The sequence below is a fragment of the Anastrepha ludens genome, chromosome 5, assembly GCF_028408465.1.
Source record: "Anastrepha ludens isolate Willacy chromosome 5, idAnaLude1.1, whole genome shotgun sequence".
In the NCBI taxonomy this organism is placed as follows: Eukaryota; Metazoa; Arthropoda; class Insecta; order Diptera; family Tephritidae; genus Anastrepha; species Anastrepha ludens.
This window is the reverse complement of record NC_071501.1, coordinates 4,014,872-4,040,154: the sequence shown is the minus strand read 5'-3', so window position 1 is coordinate 4,040,154 and position 25,283 is coordinate 4,014,872. Positions and strand designations below refer to the sequence as shown.

Sequence of the window (25,283 nt, the reverse complement as noted above, 5' to 3'; positions counted from 1 at the left end):
GAACCGACCCCTAGAGATGGTCTTCACCCCAAGAAGATTCTCCTGCCTATTTGGTGGGATATGACCGGTATTGTTTGTTATAAGCTTCTGGAACCAATAACTGCTGATTATTATTCCCATCAGATATCAAACCTGAATGAGACACTTAACACAAATCGACCGTCTTTAGTGAATAGACGCAAAGTTTTCTTTCACCACGACAACGCAAGACCTGATACCGCAAGGCAAATATTAGGCAAGCTGAACGAGCTCGGATGGGAGCTAATGCCGCATCCACCATACTCTCCGGACATTGCACCTTGTGATTATCACCTTTTCGATGGACTTCAATCCCATATCAGTAACAAGAACAACTCCTCAAAAGAAGCTATAAAAAGGGATCTCGAAGCGTGTTTTTTTTGTTTTTGCTCCAAAGACAAAAAAATCGTATGGACTGACCTGATATAAGAGAGTGGACTATATTTTCATAAAATAAATTTTTTAATTATGTACATATGTGGGACGCGCACATTTTAAATGAACAATTCCTGTAATTTTTTTGACAGAATGTACCTATAAGAGAAACAAATAAATTTTCAAAACTTGTCAATAAGACCCTGAGCTAGAATTAATTAACGTGTGCACATATATTTTATTTTTATATTGCCATGGTAATTTGTAATACCTGATATTTGAGGTTATTTGTACTTTTTGACAAAAAAATGCTTACTTTCCTAGAATCTGTTTTTTGTTATCTACTTACACATAGGTATTTAGTAATTTTAATTTATATTTAGTAGCTCTAAGTGACCTGCCAAAACTATAATAATGTTTTAGACTTGAAATACACGAAATTAAAGAATGAGATAAGTGTGTTATACAAGCAGTTTTGATTCTCAAAGCCAATACAATTTTGTCAGCCTGCTCAATAGTTTTTTTCTCTTCTTCCTCTTTTTTGATACTTAAGTACAAACTTTGGACTCCTACTATTTCACTAAAATTTGAGGACATACAGAGAATATGAAGAATGAAGGAGATCCCAATTGCTTCAGCGCTTATTTTGTCAAATTGCTTTTATTATCTCAAATTATTCGTCATTTACTTTCTTAGATCCCCTGCAGTGTCTATCATCCATTACATTACTACATACGTAAGTGGTTATGTAAAGTGCATGTATACTTATGTAAGTACCTCCAATAAATTTCAAATACTTTCCCACAAAGCAAACATTTTAATTACTTTCAACAGGAATTATAATTAATCTCACCAGTTTGAAGCTTTGTCTTACTTGTCTTATCGCTGCAATAATAGTTTTAGGGTTTATTGGTTGTGCAGGTTGCACGCCATTCTTCACAACTTCGGTGCAAGAAACTTTGAAAAGTGAAGATAAATGTTCCTTAGCGTTTATGTGCAGAGCATTCAAAAGTCACATTTCGTGCAATTCTAAACTAGAGAAAGTTGTACTAGCTTTTCGTATTGATATGCCGGCAATGCATGCCCCAAAGGTGAGCAATTCAAAAGCAGTAAAGAAAGTTTCTTTGGTCGAAGTTGGGAAAGTAGGTTATTAGTTGATTGTTTGATATGTACAAACGATTCAAAACCGAAGTTGTGTGTCGGTGAAGCATAGGTGCATGCAAATTTAGAGAAATTGATGTACATATATATATATATATATATATATATTATATGCAGCGCGTTTAATAACTATCGCACAGGGGCTATGGCTCAAGTTTAACAATTTGTGTAAATTAAACAAAAAGAAAAAAAAACATTCAACAATTTCATAAAAATCTCAAACTGTTTTAATCAAAATTCTTAGAAAAATTCTGCGTACTCAGTTTTATAGCCCATTGAATTTTAGTAGCTTGAAGTGACTCAAAATCCACCTTAACCTTTGAAAAAATGGCTCTTTCTCTGGCTTTGTCGACAACAGCAGACACTCTAAACTTGTTGAAAATTTTATTAAATTTGTATATGAATGAGCACCTGCTATGCAAATTCTCAGGCAGCATTGATAAAGCAAAGACTCCAAGCATTTTTAGCTTTATAAAAAAAAAACGGTACAAGGTAGCGCTTTGTAGAACCTTCAGAGGTATTTGATTCAATGGTCAAAATATAAATGCTGCTACGATCCTTTTTTGTTGAGATTTCAGATAGATATTACCAATTTTCTCACACAGAGCACGGGCTGGAAAAGCTGAAGTCTACAAGCCTCGATCTCGCGACCTTCTTATAAAAAAGAATATAATACGCTGCAATAATCGACCGGTTTGTAGTGTCGGCGAAAGTGTAAACCTAAGAAGAAGTATAAATGATTTGCTGGCTACGCCGCAATAGGGTGTGCATTTGGGTACGCAAAGCAGGAAATTACGTATCTTACGTGTGCTTAAACACTAATCTCCAAAATTGCTAGAGAAATTTTCATGGAGTTATCGCACGTAAGTTTAGCGCAGTTGAGGGCAGTATATAACCTTTATTTCATCAAAATCAGCTCAACGCTTAAGGAAATTATCGCCAAGCGAATAATATAGTCTAAGATTCTAACAGCGGGTCTCTGATGGCCTCATGTATGATATAAGCGTCTATGTAAAGGTTAGTAAACAACATTAATGATTCACTAATTTTTTTATGGCATATTTTTATTTGTATTACCTATAGCTTCAGGACCTATAGTTCAATATATCGGAATAATATAGTTAATAAGGGCTACATGGCTCTGATTTTTAAAGGTGAAAAAAGGTTGAAGGTTACTATCGGAAAAGGAAGATGGCGGAAGGGCTTTAATTCCAAACGCAATGCACTTAACTTTTATACGGACAGTTTTCGTTATCTCATATATCTCAATTACCTCAAAAAGTGCGAAATGAATTTCAATTAAACGTTTCTGGTTTAGACCTTAGATATTCGGTCTCGACATAGGGTACCATGTAGCCCGCTAGGTGTCACTGGGGTCAATTTATATAGAAACATCGTATTACTGACTCGATTTGGTTCAGATTCAGAAGAAATTATCAATCTGTAAGACAGAATCTTTGTATAGCCTAAATAAATTAGCGGTGATAAAGAATCTTGTAAATGCCAACCGAGCCTTTTTTAGATTTAACACTCAAAGCAGTCTTTTAGAAAAAAGCAATTGACTAGATCAGAAAGTTTGTCCCTTTTTCTGGTACCACTGCTCACAGCAGCTATGAGAAGCGACCTTTTACGAGTATTTTTTCCACATATTCCTCTGACCTTCAGCGGGATGACTTATTGTTAGACATAGGGCGAGGTAATAGGTAACGATGCTCAACTGATTTTAATAATTTGTCTCTATCAACTACCTCGATCATTTTTTAAAGCGTCTTTCAAAAGGCGCGCCCAGAAAATGTTTTAAATAAAATTTGTAAAAATTTTGATCTTTCATATTTAACTATTTTTATTCAAAATATGACTCTTAATAATTTTACGAGAAAAATAACATCATGAGCATGGCCACAAATAAAATGTGTGGCTAATTTTACATCAGATTCAAATGCAAAATTGTTCAAAAATGATTACAATTTTAACATATATTCACTTAGGCTCGATATGACCACCTTTTGTCCTTGACTATAGCCTTCAAACGGTCAAAAAATGAGTTGCATGTTGCACGAATGTGATCTTGAGATATTTTGGGCCATTCTCGTATAATCGCCTTTTTCAGCGCATCCATACTGGCATATTTTTTAGTCCTCACCTCGCTCTCCAAAATGGACCAGATGGAATAGTCCATCGGATTTGCGTCTGGCGAATTCGAAAGCCATTACGTGGACGAAATGAAGTGTGGAACATGATTTTTTAACCATTCTTGGTTCACACGAGCTTCATGAGACGGTGTCGAGACCTGTTGGAACATCCATGGTCTACGACCGAACTGTTTGCGTGTCCACGGCTCTAAAGCAGCTTCTAAAACATTTTCCCGATAATAAGTCGCATTCACTTTGACACCAGGCTCGATAAAAACGATTGGAGAGCGTCCATCAGCGGTCACTGCGGCCCAAACCGTTACTTGCGATGGGAAATTGCTTCGAGTGGCCATACGTAGACCCAAATTCTCGTATGAGCATTCGGTCAAGTAAACACGATCGTTTTGAGTGTTTATGAACTGCTCAATTGGGAAATTTTTTTCATCAGAAAACACAATGTTAGGAAATTCGCCACGTTCGTGCAAGCGCAACAATTCCTTTGCTCTTTCGCACCGAACTTTTTTTTGCTGGGGTGAAAGATCGTATGCTTTATGGAACTTGTAAGCCTTGACCTTGAGCTCATTTTTCAATATGCGTCGAATGCTGTCTTGCGATATTTTCAGTTCTTTAGCCATGTTTCTTCCACTTCGACGTGGATTTCGTTCAAGTCGAGCCTTAACTTTCCGAACCATTTCTGGCGTTGTTGCGGTTTTTTTGGTCCACCTCCATAGCGTTTTGCAATGCTACCAGTATCATTGTAACGTTTTATAGTGCGATACACAAACATTTTATTCACTTTGAGGTGACTGAGCTCACGAACAATGGCTGGTTGTGATTTTCCAGCCTATTCCAGCCACACTATTACGTTTGAATTCCATCTCAGAAACAAAATTTAACAAAGCTGAGACGCTAATGAGACGCAAATGCTTTTGATGGTTTATAAACAATATATTGAACTGTCATTAGAACAATTTTGACGTTGATGTCATGAGCTGTTTTACAGATACAAGCAGTGTGAAGTTGGTAACACTTCATATCACCCTGTATAGTAATATACATCTTTTGTTAGGTGTTGTTGGTCGAGAGTTTCCTCTAACTTGAGATGTTCATCTTGATTTTTGCCTAAAAAGGCAAGCAAGGAAACTTTTAAGTCACCTGAGAACATGAATGGGATGCTTGGAAAGCTTTTTCGTGTCAAATTTTATAACCATTAAATATATTCCAAACTTCCTTGTTTGAGTACTAGCTTTACATTGTGACAGCTTATTCGAAATTGTAAAATGAGTTCATATACACCCTCGCATACACACATGCAAATCAGCATAAAAGCAATTAGCCTGAGCGGACCATATAAACCTGATGTTCGAAATTCTCAGATTCTCTGCAGGTAACTGAAGTTCGCTCTGCAAAGCGTAAGCCATTGGAAGCGCATATTTGTGAGTATGCGTGTCTGCATTTGTATGCGTTTGTGAACTTTCTTGTGCTAATAGTGCACAAATAACTGGCTAATCGAAATTTCGATTTCAATATTTGCATGCATAGCTGCAGGATTTGTGGTTAACCTTTGCCACATGATAGAGGGACAGACAGACTGCCAGCAGTGCTGGGGCATACTAACATGCAAATCTGTATGAATATGCACGATGTTTTAGTATACCATTTCCGTTAGCCAAGCACCCACAAACACACAGTGGAGAAGTATTATTTTTAGCTTTGCTGTTGGGCGAAATTGTTGCTAATACCAAGTCATTAGTTTGGTTTATAGAAAATGAGAAAAGAGCACAGAAAGCGATAAGTTGCAAATTGGCTATTCTCATTGATTGCACATATGTTTTAGAATATATTAACTTACACTCACACGCATTCCCACGAACGCGGACGCATATACACACACAGCATGGCGTAATTGTTGCTGAAGGCAGCGCTCATTGCAACTTTGCTTCTAATTCTCTTCGAAAACACTGATAAGGTTGGCATTGGTTTTCTTTCCGCTTCAGCTATTTGCTCAAATTAAATGCTGACATGGAAAATCATAGAAAGGCGGCACAAAGGACTACCGCTACATGCAAACACTCAAATAAATGCAAATATATTCCGCAAATTGCAAATATTTACACCTGTCAATTTGCACAGGCCTGCCGCTCGATTGCCTTTATTGCTGCTGCTGGCACCGCCTGGTGCCATCTGTGCAAATAAAAATACTTGTACATATGCCCATACATATGTATGTGTGTATATGGTATACACCTGTACGAATACTATTTATAAACGAATCTTATCAACGATAGCAAAAAGCACTTTGAATGTTGCCGTTCGCGTTGCAATTACTTTTGTCGGATAAGAATCCTCATTGAAGTTCTAAGAAAAACACGAAAATGCACTAAGCTACGGGGTAGAATAACAAAAACCGAACATATAAACATATTCCTATATATACCTTTATTTATATGTACATGTGTTTGTTATTGTTGTTCAAGTGCATTTCTATGAGGAGCTCTTACCACCAACATCTGTAATATGAATGCCTCGTGCAAAACATACATTTTCACATCTAATCACTTCCTTTTCCACTTGATAGCAACTATTGTACTTTGTGTACTCGATTTGCTGCAAATAGGCGACAATAACTGGAAAATGAATAATATACACTGAGAGAAATAGGTTATTATTGAAAGAATCTTCAAGAAAAGGACAATGAAAACCAGGCGTACTAAAATGGATCTAGGTGATAGAGAAACCACATATGGGACCCAGTTTCGTGTTTTCCTTTATAAGGTGGGCCATTTTTTTTTTAATATTGCCCTTGAATAGGTAAAAGGAATACTAAAGCACTTTTTTAAATTTTTAATGTTTTAATGTTTTTAACTATATCAGGCACAAAGTGGGTCAAATACTCAAAATCGGTGATTATGAATTCGAAGTAGTGAAGGAACTTAAGTACCTAGGAGTAACCATTAATCATGACAACAAAGCTTCTTTAGAAATTGGCCACAGATCCTTATGGCGAACCTTCTATGGTATATACCTATGAGAACGAAGATTTCTCTGTACCGCTGAGTTATTATTATTGCTATACTTTAGTAAAACCTGGTCACTCAGAGATGCGGATAAACAGAAGCTGCTTATTTTTGAGAGGAGAGTTCTGCGAAAAAGTTTTGGCGTGATACGCTATAAAGAGGAATGACCGAAGAGCTACGCGAAAAACTCTACGTGCACTCTTCTGTAATAAGCACAATAATGATCAACAGATCAGATGGATTGACGGCGTAGATAAAGACGCAGGTTTTTTGGGGTTTCGAGCATGGAGGACGCAGGCATGAAATCGAGACAATTGGAGACATATGCTGCAGTAGGCGAAAAGTTGTCAAACCAACAACTACAATGATGATACGTTTTTTATTTATCTATAAATAAGAGTGTTAAAAATGGCAGGGGAGAACTTTGATTATGGCCGGAATTGGATGATATTGATCTGGACAACGTTTATTTTCAACAAGACGGCGCTACGTGCCACACAAGCAACGAAACCATTGATCTTTTACGGGAAAAATTTCCGGACCGTGTTATCTCTCGAAGAGGTGATCACAATTGGCCACCGAGATCTTGTGATTTAACACCTTGAGACTTATTTCTTTAGGGCCACGTGAAAGAGAAGGTCTACGCCAACAGCCCAGGGTCGATTCAAGACCTCAAAGATGGAATTCGTGAGGCTATCGAGGACATGGAGAATTTCATGAAAAGGATATTGTCCTGTAGGCGAAGTCGTGGTTGTATCAGCCTTAACAATCGGACTGCCAATTTTGTCGTCTCTGAGCTTATAGATGTAGAGTTGACTGACGGCAAGACGAAGTACCTCCTGTTATTCAACAAAGACGAGCGTAGACGGATCTCTCGTCGTACGTCGCTGTTGTCTCTTATAATTTTTGAAGTAACAGAGTACTTCGTTTACTTAGCAACTACCACGACAGTAAAGCTCTTTTGCTACAAAGTTCCACATCTACTAAAGCCGGCTTCACCATTTTGACCAAGAACACTTTTTACTTTCTCTTATCATTTTTCTTGTCGGAGAAGGTACTGAAGTACGATTTACTTTCAAGTTCGGGACATTTTATTTACTTCTGGTTTCAGTGCACACTAAAATTGTTGCCAACATATGAAATTTTGTTTTTTAGCAGCCCTACAAATTGCTACCAAGAAAATTGTTTAATAGAAAAAGTTGTTTCTAATAGCGGTCAACCCTCGGCAGGTAGTGGCAAACCTCCGAGTGTATTTCTGCCATGAGAAAGCTCCTCACAAAATACTATTTGCCGTTCGGGGTCAGCTCAACACTGTAGGTCCCTCCATTTGTGAAGCATCGTCACACACGCCACAAATAGGGGGAAGAGCTCGGCCAAACAGTGTGTAGGCACCAATTTTTTTTCTTTATTTCTAAGGACATATGGAAAAATGATATGTATATTAGAATTGCCTTAAAAATATGTTACTTACATTCAAATAATATTTAGTTTCTTGCTACCATTTCAACCAAAAAGGATTTAATTTTTGCCACTTTCTCACTTTCTTAAAAGTAACCTTTTGCAAGGGAGTGCCAAAAATCTAATTTCACAAGTGAGCAAACCTTTAGTAATTGAATCATGGGATGCCAGGAGTTTTTTTTATTCCCGCTGATCAAATATAAAAAGCGAACTGAACTTTTTTCGATCCCTTAAGAAGCGGTAGACGCGTTCAGATCACATATTTTGATGTTATCCCATTCGGAGACGTAAAATAGTATTGATAGAAATGGAAAACAATAAAGCCGCTTTCGATTACTAATATTTATTCCCATTTGTCTATCTCTCAAGTAAAACCCTTCATACTCTCTTGACTTGGTGGACAGGCAATGTTGTTAGCTCATTAAAAAATTGTTATTAACGACAAGTTAGCTAACTGGCTTCGCGCATTGTTGATATTATCGAAATCAGTGCAGCAAAATAATTTGTACTAAAAAATAGAAAAGTAGAGAATCAATGAGTTCCGTACAGAAATACCACATTTACTCTTTACCCTCCAAAGAACTAAGCAAAAGTTGGTTATTTTATCACTGAATTCACTGAAGATATATTTTTTATATTCTATATTTTTATAATTTTATATTTTGTATTTTTATTTTTATTTTTTTTGATTTTTTAGTGTTTTGATTTTTATTTTCTGTGTAACTTTCATATCCATTTCCTTGTTAGCATGTCAAAGTAAACTTCTCTATATGCACATACAACTCCAATACCAACACAAGCACACGAGTGCCATGTATGTACACATGCATGCAAATATTTCAGACCACTTTCTTTGCGACTTTTGTGGCAAATGCTTGAATGGGAAATTGATACGTTATCTCATTGTAAGAGCTCTGACTGGCACGAAATGAAACGAACACAGCAACTGACGGAGCGAGGCGGGTGTAACACGTGACAATAGGTGGCACAACTGTCGCGATGTATTTGAGAAAGTGTGCACATGTATGTGTGCGCGTGTGTGTGAGTTCATATGTGAGCTACAACGAGCTGCTTTCAAGTATCAAATCTATTCAAGTTGACTACGATTACTTTGCATGCAACTTGACTCCTATTTCAATAACCCAAACTTCGAATTTGCAACTAGCAACTTCTATGTGGCAGTACGACAATGCAAGCTATTCGAATTGCATTGTGTAATGTAACAATGGATTGTAAGGAGTGCGGTGGTGAGAGACCACTGGTAGGCGGAAGAACAATGAAAAGAGGTTTTAATACCATAAAATAGAATTTTTTTCAATTTTTTTTATTTACATTTATGTGTTGTGGATACGTGTAGATAGAAATCATATGTCTTCGTTCATTGCTCGTTATGGCTATTAGAAAATCGTAGTAATCTTTGCTAAATTTAAATATCTGTGCATTTTAAATAAACTTTCCTATGCAGCAATGCCCACTTCACTGAGTTAGTTCACATGTCGTGACATCAACCAACTATTTTTATGTTAGTTTTCCCACGTTTGACCCACAAACAGTTGATTGGAATTTAGTAATAACTTGTATTTAGTAAGCAGACAGCCAAAAATTGGAAGAATTTGTTTTTAGTTTTATTTTGTCTGTGGGCCATTAGTTTAAAAATAACCTGGGAGTGATTGCAATAAGTCAAAAGTAGTCAAATAAGAACCTATTGTTGTTATTGTAACAATTTAAACAATTCTACATACTGATAAACTTGTAGTTCAGGGTTGGACAAGAATCCTTACATGAATCCGTTTAAATAATACGTCAAAAATTTAGTAAAGTAAAGGGTCTTTCAAAATACGCCCCTAGAATTTGTTAAAAAAAAAAATTAAAAATTTAGATTCTTTCAGGTTACACTATTTTTATTCAAAGCACGGCTCTTAACAATTATGGGGAAAATTATATATATTGTATATGATGGGCCAAAAACTGATACTAACACCTCGTTTACAGTTGTCAACTCGAAAGGAGAAAAAATCACGGCCGGCATCGTCCCTAGCTATGCCTCCGTTTATACAGCCGAAGCTGCAGCGATCCTTCATGGTATTTCTTCCGCTGAAAACTCTTTATCGAAAGCAGTAATTTGCACGGATAGCAAATCAGTCATTTACTCGATAATGAACACAATGAGCAAGACGCACATCATCTCCTGTATCCGGAGCAAATTATTAAAAAATAGCGACCGCATAAAACTTATGTGGATTCCAGGCCATGCAGGCATAAGAGGGAACAACCTAGCGAACGAACGAGCTAAACTCGCTGGGAAAAAACCACTAATAACTTTCGACTATATTTCGAAGAATACGTATACAAATTTATACTTCAGAGGCACTATAATACACAAATGGTCAATTGGCGATCCTCTTCCCATCATTATATCGTAAATAATCCAAACAGGATAAAACCAAACTACCCACTAAATTGCCGTTGCAACGATATCAAATCATTTGTCCACCTTCGTCTAGGGCACACAATCGCCACACATTCATACGTTTTCAACAGTTCTAGCCCTCCATGCTAACAATACTGTCACTCACCATCTTTAACGGTCTGCCACCTACTCGACGAGTGCCCACATTTTGAACAAATCAGGAAAAGTATCTTCCGAAATCAAAGACCTTCTACACTGTTAAGAACTACTTCCACAGAAAATATATCAAAAATGTCAGAATTTCTGATTAAATCAGGATTGAAAAAATTGATTTGATGTTTGCTACTCTAACATAGTTACTGTATTTTTAACATAGTCTTAATTAATTAAGTTTTCTAGTCTCCTTTTTCATGTAAGACCTTTGAGCTAACATTCTGTTACTTCTACATCAGCGAGCCGAAAGTCCTGGCAGCCAGTGCTTAATTTTAGTATTATTCCACGTCTGTAAATAATTAAATAAAAAATATATATATATATAACTGGCGCGTACAATCTTTTTTGGGCCGAGATCATATTTCTGGTGTGCGTCTTGATGTTGTTCCACAAATAGAAATACACTTTACTTTTCAAAATAAACTTTACTTCATAAAACGTGATCTGTTGGAGTTTGATCGCATGATCTGGGTGGCCAGTTTATGACACCAGTACGTGGAGTTTATCGATCGGAAACTTAGATCGTAATAATGCAATGTTTTCCCATGTTGTGGGACTTGAAGCTCTATCCTGATCGTCTATGTGTATTCCTTCAAGCTCGGGTCGCAAACAATTTTTATTTGCTTGTCTAAAGCGATGTCCATTGACAGTAACAGCTCTTCCATTTTCATATTCGAAGACAAACGAGCCCAAAAATCATCCCAAACCGTACATTTTGTAATGAAAAGAATTTAATGACTTTTCTGAAATTACTCGAGTGTTTTCGTCTTCCCAGATCCGGAAATTTCGTTTGTTGACAAATCCATCCAAAGTGAAATAAGATTCATCACTAAAGATGATTTATCATAACCAGCATAATGTTAAAACAAACTTCACGAAATGTCTGCATTAGTAATAATCTGTTGGCGTCTATTCTTATATGAATTGAATTTTGCAGGGATGCAAATGCAAGCCGCTTTGTATAATTCGCCAAACAGTCGATTCATGAAGACCTAATTGTTGAGAACGTCAGGGTATCGATGTTGTAGAATGACGAGCAACACTTTGTGCTACAGCAGCAATATTCTCAACTGCTCAACAGAAGTTGGTATGCTAGTCGCTTTTCTATCCTCAACAGAACCAGTTACTTGCAATTTTTATACCAACGTTTGAATTGCCGATTTATGAATATTTTTAACAAAAAAATTATGTATTTTGCGATATATAGTTCTTAAAGATCAGGCATTTTTGTAGTAATTTTTCAATAACCTTAGCGCGTTGTTCTATCGCATAAAATTGTCCATCAGTCTACTTGACAAACATCAAAGGTGATGTACAGTAAAAAAGGGTACCGTCGAGAATTATCCACTACTGATTTCTGGGCGTCACTTTCCTATTATTCTCGCAAACACATTTAAACCTAGTAAACAATGAATTCCCAATTTTTCGTATTAGTGGTTTTAGCCCTAAGAGAAATTTCAAGACATAAACGGAAACTTTTCCACCTGAACCATGTTGCTTGCCCTAAATTTAAATAAACATAAACTAAAAATATTTTAATCTATGAAATATTTCACACATTTTATGTTTGTTGCGTTGAGCTGAATTCCTGCATCTATTTAAAGTAAAAGCCATAGTTTTTAAGCTAATACGAGGGGTGCCTTTTATATTTCGACAGCTGTGTCGCAAAGTCTGAAATTTTTTGGCTTTTACGTACTCAGAACGGTTTGAAATACCAGCGCTATTTGTGTTGTTTACAGTAACTTAGAAGATTCATCTCGGTTCAAAAATGGAATTAAATCGTGAACATTTTCGTGCGATTATTTTTTACAACTTTCGACGTGGATTAACTCAGCAACATTGCATGGATGAACTTAATTCATTTTTTGGCGATGAAGCTCCATCAAGGACCAGTGTTTATCGATGGTATGGTGAATTCAATCGTGGTCGTAGTTCACTCCAAGACGAATTTCGTGAAGGTCGTCCAAAATCAGTTGTTGTTCCGAAAGCCATTGATGCTGTGCGCGAGCTGATATTGCAAGATCGTCATGTGATCTATCGTGAGATTGAGACAATCTTAGGCATTAGTGGGATCAGCATACATTCAATATTGCATAAACATTTGACTGTGAACAAATTTTTTTCGCGTTGGATCCCATACAATTTGTGAATCGCTCAAAAAAAGGCTCGGGTCGATTGGTCGAAGGAAATGCTCAAAAAATACGATCGCGGGGCTTCGAAACACGTCTATGACTCGTGACAGGCGATGAATCATGTATGAGTGTTTCAAGATGAGCCAAATCCAACAAAAGTTGTTCGCGCACGAAGCACTTCCAAGCAAATGTCGCCTGTTTTTTCGGAAAAACTGGACATGTCGCAACCGAACCACTAGAACAACGCAGAAGAGTAAATTCTGAGTGGTATACAACCATTTGTTTGCCAGTTATCTTCCAAGAAATTAGGAAAACCAATCGCCTCTCACCATCGGCTCAAACAACTGCATTTTTGAGCACCCAAAACATCGAATTAATGGGTCATCCGCCGTATAGTCCTGACTTGGCACCGAATGACTTCTTTTTATTCCCGTACGTAAAAAACAAACTAAGAGGTCAACGTTTTTCGACACCTGAAGAAGCGGTTGCGGCATTCAGAATGCATGTTTTGGAGGTACGTCATTCAGAGTGGCAAAAGTGCTTCGACAATTGGTTCAAACGCATGCAAAAGTGTATAGATCTTCATGGAGAGTATTTTGAAAAACAATAAAGTGATTTTCGGTGATTAAAATTTGTTTTTGTTCTCTAATCCCGACATATAAAAGCACCCCTCGTAACTGTGCACAAAATGCTCCAATTTGCACAGAGTTCTCTATGATTTGAAGCTTATCTTTCGACATAAATTGCTTACAATTACAAAGAAGGCATGTCTGCTAGTTGAAATATGTTAAAAGTTCATGAAATTTGTTTTCAAGCCTCAAAAAATCGAAAACTACGTAGCCGATTGAGTACTAAATTTTTCCTTTAAAACCTTGAAATGTTTACTAGCACTTTGCGTTAGTAGAGTTTACAAAGTATTTCCTATTAATAGAAACATTTATTTTAGGACAATTTTTTCAACTCCACTAAAGTAGGCTACAGACGACGAGCGGCTCATATTTGATTTTATGCTGATAGCAAAAGCGCGGATGATGCGGTTAAAAAGTTTGTTATTTATGATTGTTTAAAAAGAAGAAGCGAAAAAGAGCAAAAACAAAAAGGAAGACGCGGAAAAGTATGGGTAAAAGATTGGCTAATAGAAGAAGAAAAATGATTTGTTTTCAACGAACATTACGCGCACCGCACCACAAAAGATAAATATCTGCGCGAGCCGCTCGCTGAAAATCAAATTTTGCATGTCCGCGGTTTGTAGCCTATTTAAGTGGGCAAAAGCAGGCAAAGTAAAGATGAAAAATGTTTGCTCTCTGATTCCTATATCAGATGATTTGTTCTGGTGTTGCTCATTCTCCTTCGTATATGCACCTATGTTCAAAATAGAATTTTTGCCAATTAATTTTATTTTATTGAATTTCAACTTTTATTTACAGCTCACTCTGCAATCAAAACCATTTGAATGAAAGTGTCAAACTTTGAGGGAAATTTAAAAATATTCAAATAATTTTCATAAGAAATACAAAAAATGTTGATAAAAAGCATGATTCAAAGAATAATGAGATGGCGCCTATCGTGGTACCGTTACTTTGCTCTCAGCGAATTTGACAACGAGTTACGTGGTTCTAGCACCAGTATGGCCAGATTACCATTTTCGTAACTTGATTTAGCATTTTTGTTTTGTTATTTAGTCTCGGAGTTTTATTTCTTTCTTTATGACATTTTTCTAGTCTGTTCTAAGTAAAAGTAACGTTTATAGTTTTGTAAAATATACATTTCTTAATAATTAGTTAAATAATTCATGCAGTTTTATTTAGCTTTACTTTTTTTAACATCTGGTGGCATTGCCTGCGATTGCAGGTGTTGTTGGTGTTCTTCTGCTTTCCGCAGTCAAATCTCTCTCTCGCCACTGCAGTGTTGCCTAGCTTTGGATATAAAAACGCACTAAAATGCCCATTTAAAGAAAATAAAACACCAAATTTTTATTGAATCACTTGAAGAACTTTGTATGCGTGACAAATTGCCTTTAGAATGTGGGTTTTTTTAAATAAATATGTTATGCTTATGTACAATTTAATTTAGGAGTTTTTTTTTTTTTTTTGTTAAGCGAGACTCTTTTGTTAAGGGAACGACTTATTTGCTATATTTGTGGTTGTGCAACTAGATAAGGTACGCTTTTTGTAAAAATGTCAGTATGGTTTCTTTAGTATTTTCTGGCATTTTGTGGCTTATTTTTACAATGAATACACCTCTTGATGCCCTATGTCCCACTAAGGATTGATGGCCGGAAGAAACGATTACGCCTCTATGGTTTTAATCCGCATTCAGTAAATTCAAACGCCTTTTAAAATGTGTAAAAAGGTTTTCAATCTTAAGAGTTGAGAGAGGGACATTTAATATTCTTGCATAACCTTAAAAGGAGCAAAAAATTTAATTCACACTTTCAAAATATCAAATTTTATAACAACCAACTAATTTTCAAGCACTAAAATCTTCTCAGAGTGGCCTTTTTGAACCTTCTTTTGTATAATAATAATTACATTTTTTTTAACTTAAAGTTTCTGTAGCTTTAAATAAAAAAAAAAAGAAACAAACACAAAACTTCAAAATTTTCGCATTTTCGGTATAAAAAAGCACTAAATTTATTGAGAAGAGCAAATGGTTGGTAATACTGCACAACTCGGAAAAACGTGACGTCACGCACTCTCTGATGGGCGCAATCTTCTTTCTATCATTCTTGGATAAAAAGTTCAAACTTTTTTTAAGAGTGACAAGAAGAAAAAAACCAAAAGAAAATAAATACGCAACTTTATCTCTCATTCTATTCTACTATTATGAGGCGCTAAATTCATTGATTAGGGAGAATTTTTTTTGCAGAGATAGTTGGACACATTCTTCCATAAAAGAGGTTTCGTCGAGTATTTATGTATTATATGGAGCGGGGTATTATTTTGAATACGGATGGTATTTGTTTTAACGGCAGAGCAGAGTATGCCGAGTGTATGTTTGCTAGTAAATAATATTCAAACCTATTTATCTTTAATTTTTTCGGGACATGTTGATATTTTTGATTTTTCTTTTTTTACTATTTCTAGTTGAAACCAAAAGACTTAAAGTTAAAGTTTCAGTTTACATTTAAAGCACTAATATGTAAGAATGGCCAGCCCTTGCTGTGTCAGTGCAGAGCTCGTGGTTATGCTCGCAAAAAAGATATGGCATAAAAAATTAATATTACTTTGGAATGCATTCAATTGGTGTCATTTGCGCCTGCATACAGTTTACGCATACAAAAGTCAATACATTTGAGTAGAGAAATTCTTGCATGACTCCTCTTCAAAGTTAAACTATCATTACCCTCAGCGTAGGCGAAATATCCAATGTATTGCGTAATTTGTGTGCAGCTGCCGCCTGTGTCGGCAACATAAAATTTGCATTTTATATGTATGTATATGTGCCTACTTGTTTGTATTGCGCTTTTATAATTTTTTCTTCTTTGCTACAAAGTGATGGATTCCTCTGCGTGATAGATGTATGTATGTATGTATATAAATGTAGGTGACTTCGCAAAAAAGTTCGTTATGGCTTACCGCATATTGATTGCCTTCCGTTGTTGTTTGCTGTTTGTACGTAAATTTACAATTTTTTACACAAAGTGTTTGTCAATGTACAACTTTCCGAGTTCTTTTGACTTCTGCCCTATTTTTGTCGCTCTTACTTACTTAATTACAATCATTAATTGCACCGTGAAATAGCAAGCGCGTGCTTACAACTACCTCCACCCTCATAAAAGGTACATTCTGTCAAAAAAGTTATCGGGAATTGATAAGTTAAAAGCCACCAGATTTCTCGAAATTCAGAAAGAGTTGAAATGATGACATATAAACTTATCGAAAAACGGCAGATTTGTCAAAGAAACATCTGGAGATCCTGTGCCGCCTCACCAGGTCATCGAATTGCAGGCCAAACGCACAGCAAACATCATCGAAAAACCACCGCACTGACTGAATGTAGCTCCAACTGACATTTTTGCTCTTTTTTAAACTGAAAATTTGCTGGACGATTATATTTCTCCTTGGCCTAAGTGCATTATTTTGGAAGGGCTCTTTGAGCACTTTGAAGGAATACTAAATATTTTTTGTCATATTTACCAACTGCCGACATTTTTTTTACAGACTGTATGTGCGAGTGTACGCAAATCCCATAAAGCCAGAGCCTGCTGGCTTTAAGCACTTTTTGTTGTCTGGCATTTCTGCATTTTTTAACAATCAATTTTGCATAAATAAGTGCGTGTAATTTAATTGCATGCATTTCGCTGTCAGCGGCTTAATTTTCGTCATCAGCAAATGGGAGATTCATGTTTTGAAGCGATTTTTTATAATTAATTATTGCATGTAATCGATGCGTACGTATCCATAAATATTGAATGAAGACTCTACTGAGCAATTACTACTTTATTGCAACGGTATAAAAAAATAATATAAAACATTGGAAATTTAAACGCAGGTAAAGCTTTTTAGAGTTTTTTCCTTGTAAACTGAAATTCAAGCCACCAAACCGAGCGAGCAACTCTCCAACAAATAATTTTTTTAAAAGGTTGTTTGGTATATTTTTACAATTTATTTGGTGTGTTGAAATGACAAAATATCCCATACGGAGCGATTAGATTGATTCTCTTGCAAATATGAAACTAATGTCTTCTGACGAAAAACTGTGATTTATTAGTTGTACGAGTATAGTCTATTAAAGCGAGGAGAGTTCATTGATTGCGATCAATATTGGGAGCAGTCGAGGAAAGTGATGTCCCTAGCGCATCGAATCAAGTAGCGATTACAGCTCAGGGTGAGCTTTAGCTTCATGGTTCATAGCAACAGATCTCCAGCTCCTAACTCGTAGCTTTTTTAGGTCGGCTATGGCTTGGTCAAGCCAGTTTAACCTGGGACGTCCTCGGGTTCGGGTCATTAGACAATTCGTTGATAAAAAAGATTTTCCATGCACACAGTGTGCCCTAACCATCGAAGCCTTTGGGATGTAATGTATTTTACGACGTCTTCTCGCTGGCATAAGTTTAGCAACTCATCTTTGTAGCGCATTCGGTATGTTCCATCGTTGCAGCGCATGGGGCAAAACACCCTTCGGAGTACTTTTCGTTCGAAAACTCTTAAGCTACTTTCGTCTCTGCTGGTCAATGTCCAGCACTCGCAGCCGTAGGACAGCACCGGTTGTATTATTGACTAGTAGAGGCGGAGTTTACATTCACGCGTGAGCAGTTTGGACTTCAGCAATTTTATGTGGGCGTAATATGCTTTGTTTGCTGCCATTATTCTGTCTTGTATTGTGTCGTAACTACTGTTGTAATTTTTTATTAACACTCCCAAATATTTGAAGTGTTGAAGACCTTCAAAGGTTAATGCTCCGATTTGGATGCTTTCAGGACTTCGTCTTTCTTCGCTGTGGGAGACCTTCAGATATTTTGTTTTGCCTTCATTTATTCTAAGGCCTATTGATTTTGCTCGAAATTCACTCATTGACCATCCCCGTCAAATAATTCAGTTGAATGAGAAAGAATAAAATACAATGAGCCTAGTTAGAGACATAGGCGGCCGCCGTAGCCGAATGGGTTGGTGCGTGACTAACATTCGGTAATGCACAGGACCGAATATCTGTGCATGAACAACAAATAATAAAAAAAATGTATTCTAATAACGGTCGCCAAAGGCAGGCAATGGTTAACCTCCGAGTGCATTTCTGCCATGAAAAGGCTCCTCATAAAAACCATCTGCCGTTCGAAGTCGGCTTGAAATTATAGGACCTTCTATTTCTGGAAAAACATCAAAACGCACACTACAAAAAGGAGGAGGAGCTCGGCCAAACACCCAATAAATGAGCAGAAGGTAGGGTTATTAAGGAATCCTGGACATATACATTGGCACTCCAGGTAACAAGACAGCAAACTTCACCGCAACTCAGTACGCAACCTGCAACTACAGACAACACAGCGGCAAAGGTAGGGATTCGAGATGCTATAGCATAAATATTTTCCATACATGTACAAACAATGGTGCTGGAGTGATAAGTCCTTGGCCGAATATAAATCCGGTTCATTCCGGTGCCGCAGAATCGACTGTCACAGGAATGAGAGATTCGAGATGATTTATACTGTATCAGTTGCGCAGGAATGGCACGACAACTGCCACTTTCATTACTTCAACATTACTGAGAACTCAAAGTCTCAAGTAAACCGACTACTATTTCGAAAAATCTCATTCAAACTTTCTCGCATTTCCGGCATTAAGGGGGGAGCCTTATGTAGAAGCCGGTAATCGGTAATCGGTAATTTTTTAAACATATTTTTAAAGGTGATAAAAAAATTATATTATTTTGAAGCTTTAACACAACTTTATTTAACCTTTCGAAAGTAAAATAAAAATTTTTCATTTTTTTTTTCCAAAATGGCAGCTCAGGATCATTTCTTGTCGGCTGCCTACGGCGCGAAGTCCCAAACTGCTCTATTTATTTCTCTTAATCTATCGACTGAATCAAAAAAATTAAATTGGTTTTTTTTATAGCATATTAACGGAAAGTATGAACCTATAAAATTTAAACACAAGTATAAAATTAATTACAAAATGAACCTTTGAAAAAAAAGTCAGAATTTAGATCTATTTTATTGCCATTTTTAACCCCAAAAAAGCAATTTATCAACGCAAAATATCGGAAATTTTAGGTTTATCCTTCCGATGGTAATGTACAAAAAGGTCTCGCCAAACTTCAAACAAATCGGTCGATAACTTTTTGAGTTTTTAAAAAAGTCGTTTCGAGATAAATGAGTTTAAAGTTTGAGGTACAGGAGCGCGCGGACCGCTCTCTACCTAGTTAGTGGGCTGTAGAAGCTATAATATTGAGAATTTCGATTTTTTGAGGCTTCTACATGAGGCTCCTCCCTTAATTGTTGCAGAAAGTATTAAATATAGCTCTAAGACTTCTTGGTGCTACTCTAACTCTAAGAAATCTTGTAATCTTGTTGTTGCCAAATTTTGTTTCAAATATTCATTTTCTTACACCTCCAAAATCGATTCTTGTTTCTATCTAAATAAGTTCAAAACAAATGCTCCTATTGAACGTACTCTTCGTGATTTAATTAATTAGATCTCGAATTTGTTGTACTATTGAACTCTATCTATTAATTTAGTTACATGTAAGTTTATGGTTTAATTAAAGTATATATTAATTAAGTATATATTTTCATTATTCCTCAGTTTGAGTGGAGAGTTTGAAATCTTTTTTCTTGACTTCCAAAGCCATTATTTTTCTTTTAGCTCTTTTCCAGATAAGACATGGAGAACTACAACTTGACTCAAGATATAAAGAAACACACAGGTATCGTCACTGAATGTGCAAATCACACCGATTTAAAAATCTCTAATTTTCTTAAGTGCGCCCGTTCATTCGTTCATAAGATTTGCCGGCGATGCAAAATCTGTTGCAAAATGCAAAACATGAGAAGCCTTCTGACACGATTCGACCTGCAGAATTTATTCAACAAGTACAGGCAATCATTGACGAGAACCCGTCAATATCAATGAGGGTATTTGCGAGGGAGCTTGTTGTTGCTTAGGGTCTTATCCGTCGAGTTGTCCATTAAGATCTACGGTACAAATGTGGTACGATGTGTGCAGAGGACAATTTATGTCCGGTCAAATGCAAGAGTAGTGAGTTGTCCAATCAAAACGTCTTTTATACAAAGAGATGTTATGTTTTTTTTGACGAACAAAATTTTTGACCTATTGACCCTCGTACTCGTACCACAAAACCAACCGCTGAAATGTCATATGGCTATGCTGCCAATCCTACAGAGGTTCTATTTGTCATGAACACTAAGTTTCCAGTTTTAGTCAAGAATTTTGAGTGAATTTTCTTGTATATAGCGGGCTTATTTAAACAGTAGGGAGACCCTGGATAGATAGTGTACGCTGTGACAGCTTATTTATCTTTCAGTAGGGCTTTGCTCCTTCACACGAAGCAAAGGCGACGGAAGATTGCGGCTGAAAAATTCAATGTTCTCAAACCATTTGCCAGATATTAATTCCCAGGATTACTACGCATGGGGCATAGTTGAGCAGGGGAAACAAATCAGCTTCCTCATAATACCATTTCTTCTCTCAAGGCTGAAATTAATACTTTTATGGTCAATATGAATAAGGAGCATTTGTTTCGGACATGCAATCTTTTCTGGACTTGGATCGGGAAGATTATTGCTGCTAGTGAACATTTTCTTGAATCATTTTATAGATATTTAAAAGGTTAATGTTGTGTGAAAAAATACCGTACGCAGCCTATATAAATTTATATTTTGAGAATATGTGATCATTTATACGTCGATGAGGAAAAGCTGAGTATCATCGAAGGATGCAAAGATGTATTCTCGACACCTTATGACTTGATTAATAAAGTTAGATTTTAGTGATGAATTCTGCGCAAAACTGAATGCCAGTTGAATGGTAAACAATACTTGAATTCAGCGGGTGCAGTGGAGAGGTCTTGTTCTTAGAACTCGTGTCGACGATCTATCGAAAAATATCTTTTGTGTTAAACGAAACAAAAGACGATCGCAAAAGTCCCTAGTTGCCAAATAATTGAAAGAGGACGACCAGACATACTTCAGGTAGGTGGATCGCGCATTAGGGCAGATAAATTGAGCGACGTCAAGCTTAGACTACGACCGAAATTTTTTAGGCTTCAGAAATTTTTTAAATGCTAGTCAAAAAAGTTTTTAAATACCACTAAAATAAATAATATATAATAATACAGATAAGAGTGAATTAGTATATTTTTTACATAATTAAGTAGTATTCATATAAGCGTATTTAGTAGATAATCTAACTACGAAATGCTGAGTAGGAGAATTAGTATAATGAAGCACAAAAAGTACAAGCAAAGTCAGTGTGAGAGTAAAGGTCAGCACGCCTTGTATTATGCTTGCGTTACACAAACACGAAATGCAAGCACAGTGAACTCAAAAATAAAAATTAGTATTATTTTGCATATTTAAGTATTTTTTAAGCAGATGAACACACCAAAAGTAATTAGGTAAATTTTTAGCTGTGTGGAGAAGCTATTGATTAGTGTTTTTTAGAACTACAGTGGTGTTGCTACTGGCTGTGTTGCATTGGGCGCGCACACCCACCAACGAGTGTGCGCACACACACATACACACACCGTTACAAAGCGGCGACTTAAGCATACACAAACACACGATTTAAGGTTTGTAATTTTTTTCGCATTTTTTTATTACATTTTATTCTTATTTTTTTCACTGAACGGGGCCCAACATCAACATTACGATATTTTTCATTACATAAATTACATTTATAGTAGGCAGTGGACGTTTAACGACAACACACAAAAAATACACACACACAATAGCGAGCGATTTTTTTGTATTTTTTTTTTCGTTAATGGCAGCGATGAATTTCATTTTCTTCTTTTGATTTCGTATACTATGTAAATATATGTCTAACAATAACAACAGTACAAAAAAATATATAATAATAATAACGGCAGTAGGCAGACATTAAAAAATTATATGAAATAATGAAATTAAATTGAGTGAAGTAAAAGATGGAATAAATAATAAGTACGAGTATAGGAAAACAAGCAGCCTACATCGGCGGACTGAAGTGGCTTTTGTAATCAGAATCCTATGCTAGTTGCAGTAGCGCGCCTGGAAGTATGCAGTAAAGGAGAATTGGTGGCGGATTTTTTTACTCTCGGAAAGTGCCTGAGTTTTTGGACGCACTCGCCTAAATCTGTTAGTTATTAACATCTTTATGATACTCGTTTTAATTTAATAAATCCAGCAAGAGTTCGGTTAATCAGCAGAGTACCTGTGGTAGCTTGTTGCGGGATATTACAGGAGTGGAATCCACTAAGTTAGTGATGAATTCTGTATCTCAGTCTCAGTATCTCACATAAAATTCAAGGATTTGAAGGCAGTTTTCCGTGCATACGCAATGCGATTCTTAACTAATTATTACGGCAAGTTTTTCCGCCTTCGTTTAAAATTAGTGTCAGTTTCTGGTCAGCAAAGAATCAAAAGAAGTGTTGATTCAAGACTGGGCTACCACCTCGAAAAAAGATGTGTTAAATATCAATCGATGCAACTAATCTAATTTGGAAAACATTTATCCGAGAAAAACTGTATATCACTTATTCTAAGTATTCCAGATTTGCTATGCAAAATCAAATAAATGAGTAATTGCAGAACCAATTTCTAACATTATTTACGGGGCTTTTCCAAAAATTATGACTTTTCAGAGCCCTACCGAAGGGGTTCACTACCTCAGGGTTTCGTTTGAGCAAATTTTGATCTTAATAAAATAACAAAAAATTAAAATCTCAATCCAAAACTTGCCACAATGTGCCCTGAGAGCTTCCAGGTTCCTGCGAACAGCGCTAGTTCGACTGATGTGGCGCATTTAAAACCCTAATTGGGTTGCGTTGTTTCTCTTACTTAAATCGGTGCGTTGTCTTACTGGGTTGGGAGTAATCATATGCAAATTTTTTGGCTTTCAGGGTGGCACGCGCATTCTACTTAGTGGGGCAGTTGTTAATCGACGACCGACAAGTTAAGTCAGACATTTTAAGGGCGAAATCTACTTGAGATTGAATGAAAAGTAGAGTTTCTGTAAAAGTCAATATTTGAGAAATATGTGTACATAACTGGGACGCTCTTAAGTGAACTTGGTTGGTTCGTTGAACTGGTGATTCTCTCGCTACAACACGCTTTACGGGTTATTCCTACACGACTATATCCAGTCTGTGCAATTGAGAAACCTGATAAGGTTTTTTAACATCTACACCAGCCAGCTCTTCAAGGCTTTCAAAAAGCGGTTTACCAAGGGTTAACATAATCGCTTTTAATAGGGCAGTGCATTCACAGCAGAAGTGGATGATAGTTTCTCGTGCCTCCGGTTAATTACGACTATGTCAGTTAATATTGCAAGGGAAACCCATTTTGGCTGCATGCTCCCTTATGGACCTGAAGTCACATATCACCGCCGTGAGTCTGTAGATATCCTTCAGTTTCATATGTAACATCCCAGTGGGGTGAATGCCGATTCTGCGTGAATGTTGCCTCTTTCCAGTTCGTCCACTTTTTCGTTTCCATCAATGTTGCGATGCTCCGGGACGCAGATTAAGGTAACGTTGTAGTTTTCGCTCAGGTTGCTCCTGACTTGTTCCACCAGTTCAGTGATGATGGAACCGAATCCAGTGCCTGGATTGCTATTGACTATCTAAAATAATAGCGATATTGCTCTTTAAAGAGAGGTCTGTGATTAGTGGCGTACAAGTATTAGAAAGGCGCGCATATCTTTCATAAGTGGACTTGGCTTTAAATAGTTTATTTAGTTTAGGACTAGCTGAATTCGGCAGTAAGGAAAATAAGTGGATTGAGTATTTATTCATTAAGTATCTCCTTTAAAGATGGTATCGGAGGAAGAGCTCAAAATTTGGCCAAAAGTATATCAGAATGACTTCTGGGGTTAGAGAAAGCGCTGACACAAGTATATCATATCAGAGGGGTAACAAAATAGATATAGATGAAGCCTCGTTCTAAATGTATATTATTTATGTGATTTTATCCGTGAGCTCGTGATGGGCTTTTACTGCCCTGAGGAGTTAATCGATTTAGCTGAGGCTAAGCTGAGAATTGGCAGTAAGTACCCAGATCATCACATTTCGGAGATCAGGGGATTTAAATGACGTTTACCCGTTTAATGAGACCAACGGATGATTTATTTCATCTAATCTTCGATGGCTCTAAGGTTTTAAGGTTTTGTTAAGTGATGCAAATGGTTTGCAGTTTCAGTTCACAGTTTCACTAGGCAATCGGGAATAGAATGTAAGTGTGCTAGCCCATTGAAATATTATGCAAATAGCGTAACTCGCATAACCATGGCCTTATATTAGACTATTCGCGTATAACTTCGTTGGAAGTCCGAAATAACAATTCAGTGGCAGCGTGAAACGAAAAAGTGTCTGCCTATCTATCGCAAATGATTAATGCGGCTGTATATTATTGCATACTTTTGTGCGCTGAACTTAATGCATTCATTAAGTCTGTGTGCACATAAACCTGAACCTATAGAATTCTGATCTTAATTTTATTAAATGTAAAATATTTGGAGATACAACAACCACAAGAAATAGAAAATAGAAAATGAAATATTGTGAAAAATAATAAGTTAAAAAAAAGTACACTAGGAGCACAACAATATAAAGCAAATTGAATTCAACACAGTGTAACACAAAACACAAGCATACATTTAGGCAAAAACACAAAAAGTAGGCGAAAAGTATACTTTCGCACAAGTTT

The 25,283-nt window shown here is 36.5% G+C and overlaps 1 protein-coding gene across 1 annotated transcript in view; it reads right to left on the bottom strand.

Annotated features, from left to right (window-relative positions):
* LOC128865233 (uncharacterized) overlaps window positions 1-25,283 on the bottom strand; it is a 237,389-nt gene that overhangs the window by 15,692 nt on the left and 196,414 nt on the right. The window lies entirely within an intron of this gene.